This window comes from Aedes aegypti, chromosome 3, assembly GCF_002204515.2.
Source record: "Aedes aegypti strain LVP_AGWG chromosome 3, AaegL5.0 Primary Assembly, whole genome shotgun sequence".
In the NCBI taxonomy this organism is placed as follows: Eukaryota; Metazoa; Arthropoda; class Insecta; order Diptera; family Culicidae; genus Aedes; species Aedes aegypti.
The window spans coordinates 407,546,581-407,570,836 of NC_035109.1; positions in this window are offsets into that span (position 1 = coordinate 407,546,581).

The window sequence follows — 24,256 nt, forward strand, 5'->3', positions numbered from 1 at the left end:
AATATGATCTTGTTTTCAAGTGATAAATGAGTTTGAATCAGAAATAAATTGTATTTTTTATTGAGAATAGTTAAAAAACGGAATTATGCAGTGATTATGTTTTTTAAATGAAGGCAATCTATGGATTTCGCCTCTGCCTATGAGAAAATCAACTCCGTCTAACAATCCGACGGAATTTTATGTTCCGAAAGATTGCAAACATTGAAAAGGAACAACCTGATCCATACCCCATTAAATTTTCTTCTAGAAAATACTACTAAACGTACCTGCGTTACAAGCCAGATGAATAAGAAATAATGTTTGTATTGTTATCTACCTAAAATGTCCGTTGACGACCTGAGTTACTCAACAATCACCGCGTGAGTGTATAGAAAGATAGGTATTTAACTTATAATTGGCGTTCTACCTATGCATATAACTATTTAAGCTTGATGTCAATAAAACTCTTTTCATTTTATCTAAGTCATTTGTGAAAAGAAGTTAAAGATGGTTCAACAAGATTTATCGCGCATTAAATTTTCGAGATGTTGCGCCGGTATAAACAATCCTAAGTGCAGGCGTAATAATTGTTGAGCAGATGCGTGATTACACAGGAAATCAAATCAGCTTGTTCGGTGATTCAAAACGTAATAAATGTATTTTTCTCTCCTCCTCTTAACAACTGTCAACTAACTAAACCAATGCCTACTTGATCTTGCACATACTTCCAACACTCCTCCTCAAGATAAAGTTAGCATGTTTTCTTGTTCTTCATTGCCTTACTAATCTCAGTTCAATTCATTTACATGTTCAATCGGTAAAACTTTCCAACTTTCTGTCCTACTATGACAACACTACCATATTTCATAATTTTACATTCTTCTGAATTAAATATTACTTCATACCCTTGTCTAGTTATAACTTCAACTGACACCAAGTTTATAGAAAGTCCTGGTACAACAACAACGTTATTCAACTTGACTTCAACTGGTCGCCTGTTTGGACCATTCGCAGACAGAATCAATCGTCCCTCTGCAACAGAATTTAAAACGTTACCATTCGCCAGGCTCACACGTTGTTTCGTCGTTTTCTTATGCCAGTCCAAAATTTTCCCGTTACCTGTCATGTGAGTGGATGCAGCAGAGTCAAGATACCAGTGTTCTTCATTCTCCTCCTGAAATGCAGCAAAGCAGACTTGACGATCTGATTCAACATCATGATGTGCGGACCTTGCAGTTTCTATTCGAATACTTTTTTGCAGCACCTCTTGACGGTTTCTCTTGCATGTGTTCCAGCTTGTCACAGTCGCGGATTAAATGCTCTGGACTTCCGCAAGCGTAACACAATCGCTTGAATTCAATTCTCCTCTCCGTCTTAGCAACCATTGCTTTGAAGTCGACGATCGTATTCTTCAAGCAGCTTTGTCTTCACGAAATTCATCGTGAAAACTTCCATTCTCCCTTGTATCGCAGCAACAGTATTCTCGTACGATTCCGGAAGACTCGCTAGTATGAAAGCTGCTTTCATATCTTCACCCATACGACATCCCGCGTTTTCAATCTTCTCGAATAACTGTTCCAAATCCACCAGATGCTGCCGCAAATCGCCTGCCTCAGACAGTTCTGTTTTGGACAGTTTCTTGATAAGAGCAACCTTACCCACCGATGAATCCTTGATGTAGTAGTTCCGTAGTATATTCCAAGCATTTTTAGCAGTCACAGCTTCCTGTATCAGCCTAAGCTGTGCGTCTTCTACTAGAATCCCGATTGTCTGCAAAGCCAGGTTGTTCTTCGTTTCCCATTCCGGCGATTTCTCCTTCACATCCGGCAAGTCATCCTCAAACTTGTCGTGCTCACAATTTCCTACTTTCGTAATTATCGTAACCTAGCCTCTGGAAACTCATTTTCGCAAACTCTATGCTTTCTACTCGCTCGTGACAAACTGCTCCAAAAAAACTGCTAACAAAGTACTACACACGCACCACCTTTTTAATTTCCTGCAATTCTGGGCCCACAACCTGTTGAGCAGATGCGTGATTACACAGGAAATCAAACCAGCTTGTTCGGTGATTCAAAACGTAATAAATGTAGATGAAGAAAACCGAATTTAGTACTATACCATTTAATTCCACTAGAGTTTGTATCCTTTGACAGATACGCGTATTTCGACCTCAACTGTAAGGCCGTCTTCAGTGTCGTGTACTAGACTCGACTTGAAGAAAACCATCGTATGCACACATTATATATTAACACTAGGTATAAACGTATTTCCCTACCCATTATTATTTTATTAATAATGGGTAGGGAAATACGTTTATACCTAGTGTTAATATATAATGTGTGCATACGATGGTTTTCTTCAAGTCGAGTCTAGTACACGACACTGAAGACGGCCTTACAGTTGAGGTCGAAATACGCGTATCTGTCAAAGGATACAAACTCTAGTGGAATTAAATGGTATAGTACTAAATTCGGTTTTCTTCATCTACTTATAGGTATTCTACTAAACAGCTCGAAGATTTATTATTATGTAATAAATGTATTTTTCTCTCCTCCTCTTAACAACTGTCAACTAACTAAACCAATGCCTACTTGATCTTACACATACTTCCAACAATAATACATTGAAAAACGTTAGTTTTATTATAATATCAGAAGTGTTGACCCATGATACAGTAGCAGTTCAGATATTTATTTCAAAATTGATAAATTTTGTTAAACAAAAAATAAATTTCTCAAAAGTTATTTTTATGTCAGATGGAGCTGCAGCTCATTATAAAAATAAAAAAAAAATTGCCAGCTTATGTAATTTCATGAAAATATATGGATTGGAAGCAGAATGGCACTTTTTTGCCACATCCCACGGCAAAGGCCCCTGTGACGCTATTGGTGGCACTCTCAAGCGAATGGCAAAAAGAGCAAGTCTTGCAAAAGACTATGGAAACACAATCGCAACTCCGCGAGAACTATTCGACTGGGCAGTGAAACAAACTGATACATGTATCACCAAATTAAATTTCTGTTATATATCTAATGAACAGTATGTTAAAATGTCAGAGGAATTGATGGAATTGTTTGATAAGGTTAAAACTGTCCCTGGTACCCAAAAATATCATTGCTTTATGCCTATTAGTGATACACAAATTGCAGCCAAACGGTATACCAATTCAGAGGATGAACCAAAAATATTCAATTTATTCAGTAAAGCCCAAAAATAATGTAAATATTCATGTGCAGATACTACGTTTTAGGATGTATAGCAATAATAAAAATAATGATGCATGACAAAAAAAAAAACACGACTTTTTTTATAAGCATAATATTGACCCTTTCCAGACACCTGTTAAGATTGGCTTTGACCAAATAAGAAATAAAATATTATTGTGATATCTTTCCAACCATTAAAAATCCATCGGATTGTTAGACGGAGCTCATTTTCTCATAAGCGGTTTGGTGCGAGATCAATTGTATTTAATTAAAAAAAAAAACTCTGTATAATTCCGTTTGATTTCTTTTAACTACTCCCAATAAAACAAATATAATCTATTTTGTGATTAAAACTCATTTATCACTTCAAAATATGAGCATACTAGACTATTTAAAGCGAAATAAAAAAATTCGTTGTTAGAAAAACTTTTTTTTCCCTAAAATATGCCCAATTTGCAATGTATGGACGACTTTTAGTAAATTTAATTACGAAACTTTTTGCTTAAGGATGATCAAAATCTGAAATGGTCGTTTTTTTAAATCGACTTTAAAGTTTTGAATAATTGTTTTTTTTTTCGGTGTAGAAAATGTTTTTTTATTTTTTCAATATTTTTTTTCTAAAACTTCAGGAAATTTCACGACAGTCCCCCATACAACACTTTTTTGTAGGTCTTACCGTTTTCGAGTTATACGGGTTTATAAAAAAAGTAAAAAAAAACTTTGACCCTTTTCAAATGTTAGTCTAGATCGATTTTGAAAATACAAAATATGCAAAGTATCTTAGTTTCACATAGTTTTGACATCCAGAAAGTTTCATTGAATTCTGAAGGGGTGCTGCCAATCGCGTGTCGAGTTGGCGTGAAATCCGTCAGAGATTTTTTTCGCTTCATGCTTTTTGACGGTGGTACATTTCTAGAAGCTTCCTTATAAGTTTTGCATAAATCGCGTTATTTCGAAATTTGTGCTAGGTCAAAAGGCACGTACAACAAAAATCTGAGAAAACATATTTATCATTGCCGATACGATTGATGATCAAACTGTTACTTTATTTAATGGAAATGATAAACCTGGGTATATGAAATCTACCATTTGAAAAAAAAAAACTAAAAATCCGATTTCAGCTGTGGTCAATTTTTGAAAGGGTCCAAATCGTATACAGTCGACTCTCCACAACTCGATGTTCTATAACTCGATATACTCTATGAGTCGATGGGTTTTTCGGTCCCTTCAAATTTCCATGCATCGTGCTCTCCATAAGTCGATATTTCTGTAACTCGATATCTCCACTAGTCGATGTCACGTGAGAGTTAAATTTCTCGCCATAACTCAATATCTATTTTAAAATCTTTTTTATATGGGGAAACGTGGTCTAATTCTTGTTTGGAGATGAAAAAATACTTGCAAGTTGTAATACAAGTTGAAAAAAATGAAAAAAAAAATTGGCAGACAAAATAATGTGATTTTTTGAAAAAGTTTTCAAATAATAGTTTGTAAAGTATAATAAAAAAAAATAATATTACTTTCTTTCAGAGGTGATCATTTATGTATTAGAAATACAGAAATTCGTTCCTTCGATTTCGTAATTTGTTGTTTCGGTACATTCTATAACTCGATAATTCTATAAGTCGATGGTCCCTTGAATGACGAGTTATGGAGTGTCAACTGTAGTATATACGTTAAAATGAGTAAAAATCTATAATTTGTGTTGCCTACCCAAAAGTATAGATATTTGACATAAATAAATCTGAAATGAATTAGTTTTATTTATATTGAAAATACCTCAAAATCAATGATTTCTTCAAATTATCTTATGTGGAGAGAAAAACTAATGATTTTCTAGAATTTCACCATTTTGTCGAATGTTTTCTAGCAAAACCGAATAGAATTTCAAACAAAAGTTCTGTGGAACGTCTTTGATACAATGTACTTGATCTCATGACATCGAAGGATTTTGCTAAAAATGTTCATAACTAGTTAAGATCCAACATAACACAAATATAGGGTCTGTGTTGGATAGATAATACAGTCAACTCTCCCTAACTCGATATTGAAGGGACCATCGAGTTAGGGAGGTATCGAGTTATAGAACACTAAACCAGTGCAACTGCGATCCAATGGAATATCGAGTTAGCCATGAAAACCAACTGGTTGGTTCTCTAGCTCGATATCGAGATACGGAATATCGAGTAAGGGAGAGTTAACTGTAATTGATTTTTCAAAATAAAAAATTTCAATGTAAATAGTTATTTTATCAAACCATTTTTTTACAGGCAACATTCAAAATGCCCCAAGAAAAAAAATTTTTTTTTGGTTGAAAAATAGTTTGATTCTCGTTATCAAAGTCGTGGCCATACTTTCTGGGGCACCCCATATCAAATATGTAATTTTGTATGTCGAAAATCAACAAAAAAATCAATTTCGTTATCATGCTGTTAAGCTATTGAATAGCACCATTTTCATCTAGATGGTTCATGCTCTAGTTGAAAGTAACATTTTCACCACGACGGTGTATAGCGTGGTAGGCGTAGCACAGCTAACTAGATGGGTGTTATGCGTATGAAACATTTCAACCAACATGGTGAGAAATACAAGGGAAGCTTTCGATCTAGTGAGCTTTTTTCGCTCGTTTAAGAGCCGGCGAAAGGTGGAAAAAAGTATGAATCACTATGCTTTTATTTCCGAGCTTTTGATGCTGGTATATGTTTATTGACGAAGATGATGATTTGTAAGGAGCATAAAATAACTTAATTATTTCAGATTCATTCTGCACATTGCCAACCGAAATTAGTGTCAATATTTTAGTTTGAAGAATTTTGGTGTAGAAAACAATATGAAGTACTTGTTGTACTTGTTGTGTACAAAAGCATGCTTCTACAACATGATGCATATATTAATATCTATCTTTACAACTATATACAGTCAACTCTCCCCTACTCGATATTTCGTATCTCGATATCGAGTTAGAGAACCATAGTAAATGTTGGTTTTCATGGTTACCTTGCCAATCCCTTGGATCGCAGTTGCACCGTTTTGTTTGGTCTATTACTCGATACATCCCTAACTCGATGATCCCTTTGATATCGAGTTATGGAGAGTTGATTTTATTATACAAATTTAAAAATAATGGTGTTTGTATGTCACGAGATGACTCGATAACGGGACAACCGATTTTCACAATTCTTTCACTTTTTTCTTCTTTAAGGATTCTGACATGGAAAGTAGGAACTCAGTAAAAGTCAGTAAAACGAAAAAAAACTAACTACGAAATAATATTTAATTTTTTGTGGGAAGTTCCATGGCATGTGTCAACAGACTACTTGATGGAAACACGAAGAGAGGTTTTGCATCTTTGAAATACGTACGCATTATTTATTTTAATGGAATTATTAACTATACTCGAGATAGTTTTGTAAGTATGTAACATGGTTTAACCAATTCACCTTCTACGGGATCTACATTTGTTCAATCACCCGCTCATTCTCCCATAACGTGGTCTATAATTTCATATATGCGAGAGAGAAGCTGGCTTTGTTGCATTTGGTACGTATAGCCAGGAATAAGAAGAATATCTCCTTCTTATGCACCTAACCATCCTAAGCAATCAAGCATGTGCAAAAAAAAGCCTACTTATCCCACATGAATGCGACTCGTTTACCTTCCACAGCCAACTCGTTTTAGGAAAGTTATAGCCTAAAAAGTAAAACATCCCTAAACCTAAAAATCGACACAAAAAGTCCTGATTGCCGTCCAAACCAAATAGCTTCCTTGCCACAATGCCCACAAAACAGTCTGGTCAGTTAAGGTAAATTGAATCAACACGCCCTCCCGGGCATGAGGCGAAACAGTTTAAAATTGAGACGCAGGATGAGAGTTGTATCAAGGCAAAAAACGGACCTTCCGTGACCCGGTCGACCCCGGCAAAGTTCGTAGCAGACGGTCGCCGGTCGATAACACTTTCCGCTCGGATCAAAATATTCCAACTTACCTAAGCCAAGGTGCACCGGCAGCTCTGTGATGGTGTTGCGGTGACTTTGAGGTTGGGGAACGTCAAATTGCCTGTCACATAGCATGCCGCCAAGTCTGGTAGGACTTCGTCGGAATCGAATCGGAAGTGAATCGGGTTGGTCCCTATCCCATTCTTTGGCCGGTGTCTACGAACGACGATCGTTCAAATGTTACGTAACGCAATTATTGATAAGTTTTGACAACACCCCCCTTCGGTTGTTCCTTTCTCAAGTAATCTCGTGACATACAAAAACTTTTTTATTTTTAACTATATGCAGTCAATTCTCCATCAGATACAAATAGATTTACACGTTATTTAACAATGCTACAATAAAGAGAAGATTCTCCTCTATATCCTAGTGGTAATAGTTTTTATCTTGATGCATTCACTTACTTAAAAACAACGAGCTATGATGTGATGTTGGATCCCTTCTCCTCCTAAGCACGTTACGTAATATTTGAACGATCCTACACATGCATGATGGCCAACGATGGCACTAGGGTCCTGGCAACGAGCTTCCCAACATAAAAGGGGGTGGTGGGAGAAAGTGTATGTTTGTTGAACTACATTTCGCCTGATCCATGCGGCGACGGGAGTAAGTAAGCGTCGTCGGTAGGTTAGGGATGATGTGGGGCAGCATGGCGGTTCTCTTCCTCGGGAATCCTTCCGGGATGGCGTTTTTATGCTACTGGTACATTGGCGTCGTCGCCATCGAGACTGCAGGGACGCACCGAGGTAAATGGCTTGACATATTTTGCTGCAACTGTGTGTCTGTATATCATCATAACGGTCGACGGCTGGCGGCGTCGTCATCGCAGTAGACGCTGAAAACAGTCTCCCAGTCTCATCCCCCTGGAAACGATGGCGTGGCGGCAAATAGCAACCGCGCCGCTTCCTATGTATTGACGCGGACGTTTGCTGCTTTGGCAGCTCTGGTGACGGGGAAAAGCCAAAAGTGGCGTGGATTTTAAACATTTTTTCCTGGAGTTTCCTTTAGGGTTGAATTACGTCTAGGGGGCATGGCCGGCCGGCAGGTGGGTGGCAGACACACAGAGGGGACTATCCTATGTGCTCTCCCGGTTTGGAAGGCGCTTTCGCGGAGTACTTTGACTCCTTGTCGGCAATGCGGATATTTTCCAACCATCCCAGTCGGGGATGAATGTACGGCACTAAATATCGAAGGAGAATGTTCCAGACGCCGGACTAGGAAAAGGGATAGTTATGCTCCGATGTGGCGGGAACGGTATGTATGATGGTACGAGTCAAATTCACTTTTGTTTCTCTTGGGAAAATGTTCTATTGGTTCAGCAGTAATCCGAGCAAGCTTTTACTTTTCCGTTCTAGTAATGATGGGACAGGTAGATGACCTATGTAGCTCAGTAGGCCTGACTGCGCATCGGGATCTTGTATGGTCATCAAATAGCAACATCCTCGAGTAAAGTAGGATGTCTTATGTTCAAAAATTACGCGGCAGATCTCCCAGAAAACTATTGTGGTCAAGAAACATCGAGGATAAGGGGCGTCCACAAATGACGTAGCATTTTTTACTGTTTTTTTTACACCCCCCTCCCTCCTCGTAGCATTTCGTCACAAATGCCGAATCCCTTCCTTAGAAAATACGTAGCATATCAAGCACCCCCCCCCTTAGTTTTTTTTAATTTGTTTTCCTCAGTGGCTAAAACGAAACATTGAAATCCAGAAATTCAAATTTTGATATTAATCACTGACTGAAACGTCAGAATAATCTGACGAATGATAGTTTGATATACAGTTGCGCTCAAAAATCATTTGGAAAACAGATTAAACTAACTTATTTCCTGTATAAGTTACATAATTTTGGTTCGCAGTTCAAATTTAATTTGGTTAAATTTAGGTTAAATTCGATTTGTAGTACTTTTATATTGTTAAAACCTAACACAAGCTCGGATTGATAAATCTAACAGCAATAAGTAAGGTTTCAAAATATTTTAAAATATATTAAACAGAAATATTGTTGTATTAGAGATTTTTTTTCAATTTTTCGCGGTTGAGAAGCAGATTTCAGTGAATATGATCAACAAAATACCTTAATTTGTAAAGGACCTCTGTAATTATTCGCTAAATTCAAATCCATTCAGCAAACAGATAGAGAAAAAATAACATTTGTAATATTTGAAACTAACGATGTTTATACAATCAACTTTATTAGTATTTCAACTAAACTTCACCATCGTCACCTATACTGAAATATTCTCACACAAATTGAAGATAAACAAGTTCAAGTACGCCATCTTTATTGGGAGAATTTGTAAATAAATACAGTAATAAATTTGTAATGAACAACCTAAAAGGAACTAAAATGCACGAAAATACTGAAAATAATGGTAAAAGAGGATTCTGGTGGTCTTCTTCTTCTTGGCATTAACGTCCTCACTGGGACAGAGGCTGCTTCTCAGCTTAGTGTGCTTATGAGCACTTCCACAGTTATTAACTGAGAGCTTTCTTTGCCAAAGTTGCCATTTTTGCATTCGTATATCGTGTGGCAGGTACGATTATCTATGCCCAGGGAAGTCAAGGAAATTTCCATTACGAAAAGATCCTGGACCGACCGGGAATCGAACCCAGACACCTTCAACATGGCTTTGCTTTATAGCCACGGACTCGGCTAAGGAAGGCCTCAGGTGGTCCTGGGAAGATAATCCAGATTATTATAATCCAGGCTGTTCCATCAAGATCATAGATATATCAAAACGAATTGTTGAGTTGACTGAGTGGAGATATCTCGTAACTCTTAAACATCTTGTTTTACTATAATAACGTTAATATTTGCCTAAATGAACATATTATATTCTTTTGAGGAATTAAAGCTCCAACAAAAAATGTGTAATAAAGTATAACAGTTAATTCTATGTCTTGTTAATGAATTAAAAAAAACATTATTTTCCAAGTCAATGAAGCGTTGATTTTTACTTAACTTATAAAACTTTTAATTTGTTAATTTATAAATCAAATAATTTGGAGACAAATACAATATAAAATTCACATAACTATTTAAAGCTTCATAAAATATGCTTAGTTGTCAGAAAAATTACAAATTGCTTAGATATTTTAGAATTTTATAATATTGATGTTATGAATGTTTGAAATTTTAACTTAAGTGAAAAAAATCAGACAAAGAAGTTCGATAAAAAAACTGTTTGTCAATTTTTTCTACTCTTTTTAACGAAATTATTCAAAATGCTACGTCCACAAGTTGAGACCACTCCCTCTCCCTCGTCACACATCATCACAAATTCGAGGAGCCCCCTCCCCCCTAAAATGCTACGTCATTTATGGACGACCCCTAATGAGTTGATGGTGTGTTTCGGTGGGATGGCTCTTTTACACAGCGTTCAATGGTTATTACCGAAAAGACGAATACAGCATAGAAAGGACAAATATGAGGTTGGAAAGGTTACGTGTGGACGAGAATTATTTTCAATTTGTAGGCAACTTCTACAAGCAGTAAAAAGGAGCCCCAATAAGAAACCCTCTATCGTTTTTGTGAATGCTGTTCATAACTAAAAATTTAAAGAAAAAAGGAGAATTACTAGACAAATGACGAAGATATGTACACTGCATGAATACGGTTTCCCGGAAAAACTGATAAGATTGATCAAGGCGACGATGGAGCGAGGGATGTGCGTAGTCCGAGTATCAGGGACACTCTCAAGTCCCTTCGAATCTCACGCCTTTCGTGTTCAATGTTCAATATTGCGTTAGATGATGTGATAAGGGGTTTTGGACAGCTTTCTGTCTGACGACGCATACTGGGCTGGCCTCGCGTCAGAGCCCTGTTGAACCTCTTCTGGACGCTCATGTGCACTTCGTTGCTCCACGACGACTCGCTCTCCGCTGCTGCTGTTTGAGCTCTCCTGGTTGACCAGTTGGATGCCGAGGTCGGTCCAGCAATTCCGGTTGGAGGATGGCTTCCGGTTCACAGGCGCTCCGACGACTCAAGCCGGTGATACGCTACGTACTACTCAGAGTAGTCCCAGGCGGTGGATCTATCTTACTCCGACGGAGATTTCCCTTGGCGGTGGAAGATCTCCCGAACCGATGCTATCCGGGCAGATGCCGAGGTCAGTCCTGCGATTCCGGTGGTGGGAAGCTTCCGGTTCACAGGCGCCCCGACAATCATTTGCCGATGCTATTTCGCGAATTACTCAGCCAGACCCCGGTGGTGGACTCAGCCTACTCCGACTCGACGTTGGTCGGCCAAGTTCCAGGGTCGGTTCTGCAATTCCGGTTGGAGGATGGCTTCCGGTTTGCAGGCGCCCGACGACTATTAACCAATACTACGCTACGCCCGCTCTACTCGGTCTAGTCCCCGACGGAGGACCTAGCCTACTCCGATCGCGACCCAGAGCTCTCTGGTCTCCACGCCAACTCCTTTGCAGCAACGACATAATCGCCGTTATTCCCCTGTTCACCGCATTCCAGGTGCATTCATGCTGGCACATGTTCTGCACGATGTTGTCCGGATTTAGGACGCTTGCGGGTTCTGGCATCATCTCGCTTCGTATATCCCTGAATCGAATATAACATGCTCCGGTGTCTCCTCGATATTTGGACAGGCCGGACAATGTGGAGATTCTGCGTGTCCGAATCTGTGCAGATATTTCCGGAAGCATCCATGGCCTGACATAAACTGGGTCAGGAAGAAGTTGACTTCTCCATGCTTTCTGGTCGTCCACACCGATACGTTAGGAATGAGCCTGTGGGTCCACCTTCCTTTCTCCGAGTTATTTCACTCCTGCTGCCACCTGGCCATTGTTTCCAACCTAATGGTATTCCTTACATTCCTAGTGTCCCTTTGATGGTAGCATGCGATGTCCTCAGCCAAAGTGATGCAGATGGGGATCATTCCGGCGATAACACACACTGCCTCCGATGATATAGTACGGTAGGCACTCGCCACTCGTATAGCCATGAGCCGGAACGTACTTGCCAGCTTATCTCGGTTACGTTTGGTTCCCAACGCTGCCGCCCAAGCCGGGACTCCATACCTTAGTATAGACGATGATACGGTCCCCAGAAGACGCCTCGTGCTGCTTCTTGGTCCTCCAATCTTGGGCATGATCCTAGCTACGGTGTTAGCAGTTTTCGCTGCCTTTTCGCAAACATAGTCTACGTGGCTGTTGAAGTTTAGCCTGTCGTCGACCATTAGTCCAAGATGCTTTAGAGAGCGCTTCGATGGGATTGCGTGCCCTCCGACGTTGATCTCCAACTGCTGAACCACTTTGCAGTTGCTGACCAGCACCACCTCCGTTTTATGATGAGCCAACTTCAGCTTGACTCCAGTTATCCACGATTCAATGGTGTCTAGCGATTCCGCCGTCAGCATCCCCACCTCCTCCGCAGTCTCACCTGTTATCGCAAGAACGACGTCATCTGCGAACCCGACGATCTCGACTCCATTCGGCAGTGACAAGGTTAGCACTTCATCATACATCATGTTCCACCATGTTGGACCAAGTATGGATCCCTGTGGAACTCCCGCCGTGACTTCAATTGACATCCGTCCCTGGTTTGTGTCGTAGACCAGTACCCGGTTCTGAAAGTAACTTTGCAGAACTTTACACAGATATCCGGGAACCCGCATTCTGTGTAGGGCTGCGGCGATAGCCTCCCAACTGGCACTGTTGAACGCGTTCTTGATATCTATTGTTACCACTGCGCAGTATCTGTTTGCAACTCGGAATAATCACCCAACGCATTGACAGCCCCCTCGTTGAAACATAAGTTGTTCGCTTAGCCGAATTACACGACTCATCATAAGAGCGAGAGATTGCTCCCGAACGAAGCATGTAACGATGACGTAACAACGTAATTACTTCGTGTCTCCATAGTTTTTTGTGTAACGTAGTTTGTAAGAGAATATAGTTTTCCCAACGTCGGCACCCAGCTCGGTTGTAGCTAATAATTATCATTTTTAACTCTTGACGCGAAATAGATAAATGTTATTTGTGTACTAAAATAAATGTGTTTTTGCCCAATAAATGTGTAGATAATTATGTACCAAAATTTTGTGGAATAAATAGTGTAAATGTGCGTAATTTGAAGTGTCCCAAGTGATTAACCGGAGAGAAACCCACCCAAGACTATTGGAAGACAGTATCCAATCCATCGAAGAACTTGTCCGCCCAGGAATTCCCACCGGTTAACCCACAAGGCCCCTAATACAGTCCACTCACTCGGAAGGAAAAGGACCAGCTCCCAAACATTGGTCCTTCGAGCCGGATCATCGGAAAGGATAGGGAAACGAAAACGCCATTACACACTTCCCGAAAGGTGCACTCACCGTTTTGGAGAAGAAGATTTTGCGAGCGACCATCCCACCATTCAGTTTCTTCAACCACAACGCAGCCGGACCATCAAATTCCAATTGGAAATCGCAACTTCGATCACCATTCTGTTGTGATACTAACACCGTGGAAACGTTCAACCAGGCAAATTGCCTTGGTTCATCCAGGTAATTGAACACTTATAAAGTATATGTCCTGCCGTTGCTGGACCACTTTCGGTATCTACAACGTTATTTTCTTCTACCATCACAACAAACCACCACTGCACTGCCGACAAACTGTGAGCCGACGGGAATGAATGAAACCAAAACAAACACGACGACGATCAGCTGCTAATTCATTATCCCGTGTTCGAATCGTAATTTAATTCGATTCCACCCGAAATTCATCGCACTTTCAACCCAATTCAACCGGGATTTTGTTGATTCACCATATAAGCACTGTCACCGATCGAGAGGGGAAATTGCCTGCACTTTTTTCACCGGTAAACGCGCCGATCAAAGCAGCCAAAACACCACCGACGAGAAGTAAACCGAGACTGTCGTTTTCTACTGATCCCGACGGCAAACCTGTGGACTGGACGGAGAGCAATATAAACAACACCACCGACGGCGTTCAACACAGCGCGCGACTGGACCATTGATGACGACGAACTGCTTGTTTGTACAGGTCAGTGTTTTGTATTACACCAATGTATATGTCTTGTCGAAGCGGGAGTAGATAGCTTACTACAAACATAAATATTTCTCTCGTGACTGTGGATGTGTCCAACATATTTTCGTGGAAGCATAATCGAGGGGCCCGCTGATGCGAATTTCGATTGAAGTTTTCACTATTGCGGAAAAACAGTTTTGTGAACCGTGATATTCCGGCACACTGTTATTTTGGATCATTTGAAGCGCAAATACTGATTTCTCAGGTTAGTTAGAACAGTATATGCCTTGCCGAAGTTGGACACCACAGATTACTACATAATTGCTTCTACTTTCGTGTGATATTTCTGGACGTTTGAGGGATCTGTCGATACAAGTCTTCAACCAAATAAATTACCAACCGGTTAGGATCTGCTTGAGGTGCATACCTGTAGAGAGGGTGCAAAATCCTGTTTTTCCAGGTAAATATAGAACAGCTCTACAGTGTATGTCTAGCCGAAGCTAGGAATTAGCAGAATATTACACCTACGTTTTTTGTATTCGAACCCTCTGTCCAAGCGCGAGTGTGAAGATGCCGGCGACGACGTCCACCGCTAAGAAAACTCCAGCCATGAGGACCCTGAAGACAACGTTGCGGTCGCTACTCAACATGTTCCAGGACATTTGTGGGTTTGTCGATAAGTTGAGTGTAGTGACAAGTGCGAGTCAGGTGACGGTGCGACTAGAGAAATTAGATGAATTGTGGGAGAAGGTGAACGATGTGATCCTGGACATCGAGACCCACGAGGACTTCACCGATGAGGATGAGATATACTCCACGCAGCGATCCGAGTTCGGCAGCAAGTATTACGATATGAAGTCACTGCTGCTGGACAAAATAAAGGAACAGGAGGAACCCCCAGCTTAAAACCAATCCATTCGCAGTCTGGATACATCGCAACAGCCGACCATGGAGCACGTGCGATTGCCGCAAATCAAGTTGCAGATTTTCGACGGCAACATTGACGAGTGGCTGAGCTTCCGCGACTTGTATACGTCGCTCATACACTGGAAGGCGGACTTACCAGATGTGGAAAAATTCCATTATCTGAAAGGATGCTTGGCAGGCGAAGCGAAGGCTCTGGTGGACCCACTGGCAATAACAAGGGCCAACTATCAGATCGCATGGGACACACTCACCAAGCGATACAACGACAGCAAGCAGTTGAAGCGGAGGCAAGTGCAAGCACTCTTCAAGCTCCCGAAGCTGACTAAGGAGTCGGCTCCCGATTTGCAATCCCTGCTGGAAGGATTTGAACGAACGATTCAAACCTTGGATCAGTTAGTTCAACCCGCCGATTACAAGGATCTACTGCTTATGGATATCCTGTGCGCTCGCCTAGATCCAGCGACAAGGAGAAGCTGGGAGGAATTTTCATCGACGAAGGAGCAGGACAGCGTCAAGGATCTGACCGAATTCCTCCATCGTAGAGTCAAGGTTCTGGGATCCCTACCTACGAAATCGTCTGAGTTGAAGCCAGAGCTTCCAGTGTTGAAGAGGAAACCATCCAACCTACACTCCAGCTACAATACAGTTCAGTCAACAGTGGGACGCTGTGTAGCATGCTCGGAAACCCACCTGCTTTACCAATGCCCGACTTTCCAACAGATGTCCACAACCGACCGCGACAAGGTGTTGCGAAACAACGCTCTCTGCAGGAACTGTTTAGGCGCGGACATCGAGCGATGGATTGTCCCTCTCGTTTTGTGTGTCGGAACTGTAGGGGCAAACACCACACTTTGGTTTGTTTCCGACCGTCTTCCAATGAGAACAGGAATGGATCCCCGATCGAACGAACTGCAGCAGTGGGCAGCAGTACCCAATCACCAGGGAAGTCGAAGATTCCCCACGGAACACCTACCCTGGTATCCTCCAACGTATCCAGCAACCGTACATCGTCGGTGCTTCTAGCGACAGCTATCGTTTTAGTGGAAGGTGAGGATGGAACTCATGTTCCGGCCAGAGCACTTTTGGATTCCGGATCAGAGTGCAAATTCATGACGGATCGCTTTTCGCAATAGTTGAAGGTTCAACGGCAACGATCTGAGGTTTCAGTGTTTGGAATCGGGCAAGCCAGCACGAAGGTGAAGCAAAAGGTCGCAGTTACAATAAGATCAAGAAAGTCAGAATTCTCGAGAAGGATGGAGTTCCTGTTACTACCAAGGGTGACAGCGAATCTTCCAATAGCCCATGTGAACATGGCTGGATGGGAAATCCCAGCCGGCGTGGAATTGGCAGACCCAGCCTTTTTCACATCCAAGACTGTCGACTTAGTGCTAGGAATCCAGCACTTTTTCACCTTTTTCAATACCGGAAATGAAGTCCTGTTAGGAGAAGGTCTACCCTCTTTAAATGAGTCGGTGTTTGGATGGGTAGTGTCCGGATGTGTGAACGGACCACACGATAACAATCGCATAACCTGCAATATTGCGATTCGTTTGAAGGAGCGACTTCCCGATTTTGGTCCTGCGAAAGATCGATTCACCAAATAATTATTCCCGGGAGGAAGTGCGCTGCAAGGAACAGTATATTCAATCGGTTCGAAGAGGTTCGGACGATCGATACGTAGTCGCACTACCAAGAAGTGAAGCCGTTTTTTTGGAAGGCTTGGCGAGTCAAGGGATATCGCTTACCGACGGTTTCAAAGCCTGGAACGTAGATTGTTGAAGGATTCAGTGCTACGTAACCAATACAACCAGTTTATGGAGGAATACCTAGAGCTAGGTCATATGCGCAAGGTGGATGCGTATTCGGAAGGGCACAACAAGATTTGTTCTTACCTACTCCATCATCCAGTAGTAATGGAGGAAAGCACCACAACGAAGGTTCGAGTGGTGTTTGACGCGTCGTGTAAAACGTCAACAGGGACGTCGCTTAACGATACGTTACTGGCAGGACCGGTTATTCAAGATGATCTTCGGTCAATGATTGCGGACGTCGAGAAGATGTTCCGGCCAATTGGAATAAGCGAAGAAGACGCATCACTTCAAAGCATCCTATGGCGCACGGATCCCAGTGAAGAAGACACTGAAGCAGCTTGCTTTGGATGAGCAAGCCGACTACTCAATAGCGGCGAAGACCGCAACGGAGGACGTCTACATGGACGACGTTCTAAGTGGTGCGGACAATCCGGAAGCAGCTTTGGAGCTGCCAACCCAGCTAGACAAGATGACCCGAAAAGGCAGATTCCGGCTGAGGAAATGGGCTTCCAATTGTCCATTGGTATTGCAGGGCAAACCAGAAGAAGATCTCGCTGTAGTGAGAAAGGAAGGAGTCCAACTAGATCCCGGTCCAGCGGTGCGAACCCTAGGACTAGTGTGGCATCCGACGGCAGATGTCTTGAAATTCCGGTTCAAGATACTCGAAATCGACACGGTGGAATAACTGACGAAGCAAAGAGTCTTGTCGATCATCGCAGATGCTCTTTAACCCTCTAGATCTGATTGGACCGGTCACTACGTTAGCAAAGGTATTCGCGCAGCTACAAGGGAGAACGTTGGCGACCAGCAGTCCCAATATCTGTTGGCCAGTTAGTCGTGATTCGAGAGGGTAGCGTACCATCCATCCGGTGGAAAATAGATTCTCGAGCTACACCCTAGAGATGACGGAATAATTTGAGCTGTCACCTTGAAGACCGCGACAGGAAGCTGTTGAAACATTGTGTATCCATCATCGGTTCAAGGCAATATCGAAAGGTAAAGACAGTTAGACCGTCCACATGCGCACGAGAGATTTTCTTTCTTTTCAGAAATCCAGCAATTTCAGGGCGGGCGGGAATGTTTGCAACTCGGAATAATCACCCAACGCATTGACAGCCCCCTCGTTGAAACATAAGTAGTTCGCTTAGCCGAATTACACGACTCATCATAAGAGCGAGAGATTGCTCCCGAACGAAGCATGTAACGATGACGTAACAACGTAATTACTTCGTGTCTCCATAGTATTTTGTGTAACGTAGTTTGTAAGAGAATATAGTTTTCCCAACGTCGGCACCCAGCTCGGTTGTAGCTAATAATTATCATTTTTAACTCTTGACGCGAAATAGATAAATGTTATTTGTGTACTAAAATAAATGTGTTTTTGCCCAATAAATGTGTAGATAATTATGTACCAAAATTTTGTGGAATAAATAGTGTAAATGTGCGTAATTTGAAGTGTCCCAAGTGATTAACCGGAGAGAAACCCACCCAAGACTATTGGAAGACAGTATCCAATCCATCGAAGAACTTGTCCGCCCAGGAATTCCCACCGGTTAACCCACAAGGCCCCTAATACAGTCCACTCACTCGGAAGGAAAAGGACCAGCTCCCAAACAGTATCGATTGCCTCTCCTCTTCTGCTTGGACGCTTTCTCCGCGTACGCGATGACAGCCCGAATAGCATCCACCGTCGAAGTCTTTTTACGGAATCCGAACTGCCTTTTCGACAATCCGTTCTCGCCTTCCGTGTAGATCGTCAGCCTGCCGAGGATGACCGTCTCCAGAAGTTTGCCAAGAGTATCCAGCAAGCATATTGGCCTTAGCCTGGCTGGTAAGGTAAGTATGTCGACGACATATTCAGCGTGAGGGAAAACTTCCATTTTTGGATCTACTTGTCATTAAGGAAGAAAGTTCTTTATTCAACATCGAAGTCTATAGGAAGCCTACTAACATCTATTGCATCATCCCTTTACACCAAATCAAGGACGATTCTGGGCCCTTCTCATAGAGGATGTTTGCCAAAAAGTAGGGCGTTTCAAGTTATACTGTTTCAATTTATGTGGTCCCTTCACCATCTTATACAATTTTCTCTTGGGAAAAATACTGTAGCAAACATTTATCACCTCTACATCACATGTTTCTACACGATCAATCATCTGGGAATAATGATCGACGATCGGCTGAATTTCAACAGCCACGTTGATTACGCATGCGAAAATTCCGAGAAGGCAATAGGGAGAATCATGCCAAACTTAGGCGGTCCAAGCAGCAGTACGAGGCGTCTGTTAGCTAACGTCTCGTCATCGATATTGATGTATGGAGTTCCTGCTTGGGGCAAGGCACTTGTAACAAAGTGAAACCGCGAAAAGCTGAACAGCGCGTTTTGGCTGATGGTAACACGAGTCGCGAGTATGTATAGAACAATATCATCAGGTGCTGTATGCGTTATAGCCGGTATGATCCCCATTTGCATAATTTTGGCGAACGATATCGAGTGCTACCAACGAAGAGACGTCAGAAACGTACGGAAGATGGCCAGAGTCGGCAGAGTGGCAGCACGAGTGGGACTGCGCGGAGAAAGGCCGATGGACCCACTGGCTCAACCCAAACTTTTCGACGTGGATGAATAGGAAGTATGGAGAGGTGAACTTCTACCTGACACAGTTCTTATCAGGTCGTGGATGTTTCAAAAAGTATCCTCATTGATTCGAGTACGCACTGCCCAGACTGGCCAAACATCGAGGAGACACCGCAACATCCAAGATACGCAAAAGTGCGGAACAGAATGCTCGGAAACAGCGACGGAGATTTAAACCCCGACAACATCGTGCAGGAAATGTGTCAATACGTAAGTACGTGGCACGCGGTAAACAGAGCGATAACCGAGCGCTGTAACAGAAATGACGAGAAGATCAGATGGCGTCGAGTCGCGATCGGAGTAGACTAGATCCTCCGTCAGGGACTATGCCTTATAGTTTGAGCGTCATGCAGTATCGGTAATGGGTAGTCAGGGCACCTGCGAACCGGAAGCCTTCCTCCACCGGAATTGCAGGTCTGATCTCGGCACCATACCGACCACCATCGAGTCGGAGTAGATTAGATCCTCGGCCGGGGACTAGCTGAGAAGATCGCGAAACAGCACCAGCAAATGGTTGTCGGGGCGCCTGTGAACCGGAAGTTTCCCTCCACTGGAATCGCAGAACCGACCTCGGCATCTGCCCGGATAGCATCGCTTCGAGGGATCTTCCGCCATCGGGAAAATCTTCGTCGGAGTAGGATAGATCCATCGTCGGGGACTATTCTGTTGATATTGACCCCGACCACTACCTGGATGGACTATGAAACTTCGCCCAAAACTATCCGTCATCAACAATGGACGGTACCGACGTCCGCCTCGGTACACTGAAACAACCAGATGTCGCCAATGCGTACGCGCAGCATCTTGAAGCAGCCTTGCCTGGTGAGGAAGAGCTCGATAGGATCCCTCTTGAGGACTGCTGGAAGACAGTCAACGACGACGCTAGCATAGTCGGATACGTGGAACAGTTGGTTCGATGAGGAGTGTCAAGAGGTTTTGGAGAAGAAGAATGCAGCGTGAGCAGCAATGCTGTAGCATGGTACGTGGCAAAACGTGGAACAATACAGACTAAATCAGAAACAGCAAACCCGTCTATCCCGGACAAAAAGCACCGCGTGGAAGAAGTGGAATGCTAAGATATGGAGTTGCTGTACCGCTTTCAAAAAACGCGGAAGTTCTATCAGAAGCTCAACGTATCCCGCAAAGGCTTTGTGTCGAGAGTTGAAATGTGCAGGGATAAGGATGGGAAAGTTTTGACGGACGTACGCGAGGGAATCGAAAGGTGGAAGAAGAACTACGATGAACATCTAAATGGAGCAGAGAACACAGGCACATAGGGTCGAGACAGTGAGGGTAATTACTACGTCAGCACAGCGGTCAGTGGAAATCAATCAGCTCCCACGATGGGGGAAGTTAAGGATGCCATTTAACAGCTTAAAAAGAACAAGGTCGCTGCCCAGACAACCAGAAATCGCATTAAAGTTCACGTTATAACTCGTTTATTCATACTAATTACATCAATCTCGCAAAACACCGTGGATAAACTCGTCAGATTGATTAGTTTCCTCGCATAAAACACTTCTTTTCTGAGTTCATTTGTACATTTTGTTTCGTCCCGTACACTCGTACAAAGTAAGTCGAATCAATCCGTAGCAGCTGTCAAATCAACATTTGTTATCATAAGTTAAGTCGCAGAAGATCACAGGTTAGTTCGGTAGAATATTTATACACTCGCATTGTATGTTATTATTTATCACATAATATATGCACGCATATCGCCTCCACTTTTGTACGTAGAAGGTCTTTTCGCGACATCTTATAAGTGAAATTTTGCACATATAAGGCCTCCAGGTGATTTCGTTGTTTTGGTTGTCTGGGTGGTACCGATGGTATCGGAGCCGAACTCATCAAAATGGGCCTGGAGAGGTTGGCCGCTTGTCTGTATTGGATGATAGTCAGAATGTGGAGACGTAACAGCTACTGGAAGAATGGAAGCATGACTTTATACGCCCTATCTACAAAAAGGGTAATAAGCTGGAGTGTGAAAATTATCGTGCAGCCGCTATCCTAGAAGCCGCCAACAAAGTGCTGGTATCTTCCATCGTCTGCCACCTATACTGCCCTTCTACGCCTACTTTTCTTTTTCCTTCTAAGCAATGGGGAGATAATCTGCTTAACAGACTCCAGACTGAGGTCCGGGAGTGTGGGGTTGGGGACCATTTACTACATGCAAGCAGTAAACAGGACTACACCCCTGACCCACTAAACTATTTCCATTGCCGCCAAACCCTTCGTCTCTCCGGGACCACCAAGAAGGCATTGCTTCGGAGAGGGGCTATTGCACATCGCATCCTCCAGGTTAGCTGCGTAGCCATGCAGCAACGAACATCAATGACACGCATTGGGGGGTCCACCAAGGTAGCATGCTGGCGCATTGCCAGCTTCCCGGGTGATCCTCACCTCCCGTTGTCCGCTGAAAGCGTCTTCACACATCCTCTGGACCAAATTGTCCGGAGTCGTGTCCCGACCGCATGTGGCAAACATTGTGGCATTGTGCGGAAACGCGGGCACACGAACAAAACGTGTTCCGCCGTTTCCTCTAAACCTGCACAAACTGGACATTTGGGAGAACCCGCCTGACCGAAACGGTGTAGATACTGTCTAAAGCAACCATGGCCCGAAAGGACCTGTGTCAGGTGGAATGTTAGTTCCCCAGGCGCCTATTGACCCAGATATCTAACCTCGGAATCAACCTGTGAGCCTACACTCCCTTGGTGGAACTGTCCCACGCACGCTGCCATTTGACCATGGAGACCAGTCTGGCAGTCCTGCGTATGCCTCTTGTGCCGCGCTTTTCGAAGCACTCTATGTCTTCCATGATAAGGATACCAATAGGCACCATACCGGTGATGACACAGAGTGCATCGTGTGACACGGTATGGTACGCGCTCGCAACCCTCAGGCACATTAGCCTATAAGTACTCTCTAGTTTGCTACGGTAGCTATCGGTACTCAAAGCCGTGCCCCAAGCCGGGCCACCATACCTCAGTATGGACGAGGCGACACTGGCCAGAAGCTTACGCTTACTGGCGTACACCGCAGAGCTATTGGACATCATCCGGGACAGTGCCACAATAGCTGTGGAGGCTCTCTTGCAGGCATAATCGACATGGCTACCAAAGGTAAGCTTATCGTCATCATCACCCCCCAGTCGCCTACACTGATCACCGCTTGCTGCACCGACTTTCGGTTGTTGACAACAACAGCCTCAGTTTTGTGGTGAGCCAATTCCAGTTTCCTGGAGCTCATCCACTTCTCCACAATTGCGATCGAGTGGGCTGCAGTCAATTCCACTTCTTCAATCGATTCACCGTAGACCTCCAGCGTAATATCGTCGGCAAAGCCAACGATGACCACACCCGCCGGGAATTTTAATCTCAACACCTCGTCGTACATGACATTCCATAACACCGGACCCAGGATGGAACCTTGCGGGACTCCTGAGGTTATGTGAAAGCATTTCCGACTCACCTCTGTATCATAGACTAATACCCGATTCTGGAAGTAACTTCCGAGAATCTTGTACAGGTACTCGGGTATCCCCAGACGCAGGAGCGCATCAGCAATAGCCGCCCAACTGGCACTATTAAATGCGTTCCTTACACCCAGAGTCACTACTGCGCAGTAGCGAATACCCCTCCTCTTACGCTGGAGTGCTATCTCAGCGGTTTTCTTAACCGTCAGAATAGCGTCTACGGTGAACCTCCCTTTCCGGAAGCCGAACTGGTTGCTTGAGAGACCATTTACACCCTCAGTGTACCTCAACAGTCTGTTGGGGAAGATCTTCTCGAGCACCTTCCCCACCGTGTCAATCAAGCATATTGGTCTATACGCCGACAGGTCACCGGGTGGTTTCCCCGCCGCAATAGTACCAGGCTCTGCCTCTTCCACACATCTGGAAATAATCCCTCGTCCAGGCATATCTGCATAGCAGATCTGAACATACCGGGAGCCTCCAAGATTGCGACTTTGAGGGCCAGGTTCGGAACTCCGTCCAGACCTGGTGCCTTCCCCATGCTTAGGGATTTTGCAATCCCTACAAGTTCCTCTTCGGTTACCCTATCCTCATCGCCAGCCCCAATCCCCGGCTGTCCTACGAAAGGAGGCCATGGGCTAGGGTTGTGGCGCGGAAAGAGCCCCTCGATGATCCCCTCCAGCATCTCTGGAGATTGCTCTGTAGGAGCCATTGCACCTCTTGTCTTCGCCATAACGATCCTGTAGGCATCACCCTACGGATTCGCGTTGGCACTCTGACAGAGTCCCTCAAAGCAGGCCTTTTTGCTTGCCCTTATCTCGGACTTCAGCGCGACTTTGGCAGCGGTAAACACCGCCCGTCGTTCTTCACGCTCCTGCTCGGTACGTGCTCGCTTCATCCGTCTCCTGGCCCGTAGGCAGGCACGGCGCAGGTTCGCAATAGCTTGAGTCCACCAAGTCGTGGTCTCCCATTCCTAGGGTGGACTTTTCTAGGCACGGTCGCATCGTATGCACGCGAAAGCACCGCTATCAGTTCGTCCCCGCTTAGGCCGAGTAGGTTACGCTCACGGCGGAGCGCCTCCCTAAGTACTTCGTCATTGAAGTACGATGTCTTCCACCTACGAGGGCTTGGCCTTGACCTAGCCGCTTCCTCAACCCGCTGCAATTGCTGTTGGCGGGTGGGTACTCGGTATGGGTCCGATATGATGGCGATGTCCGTCCCCCACTCAGCAACT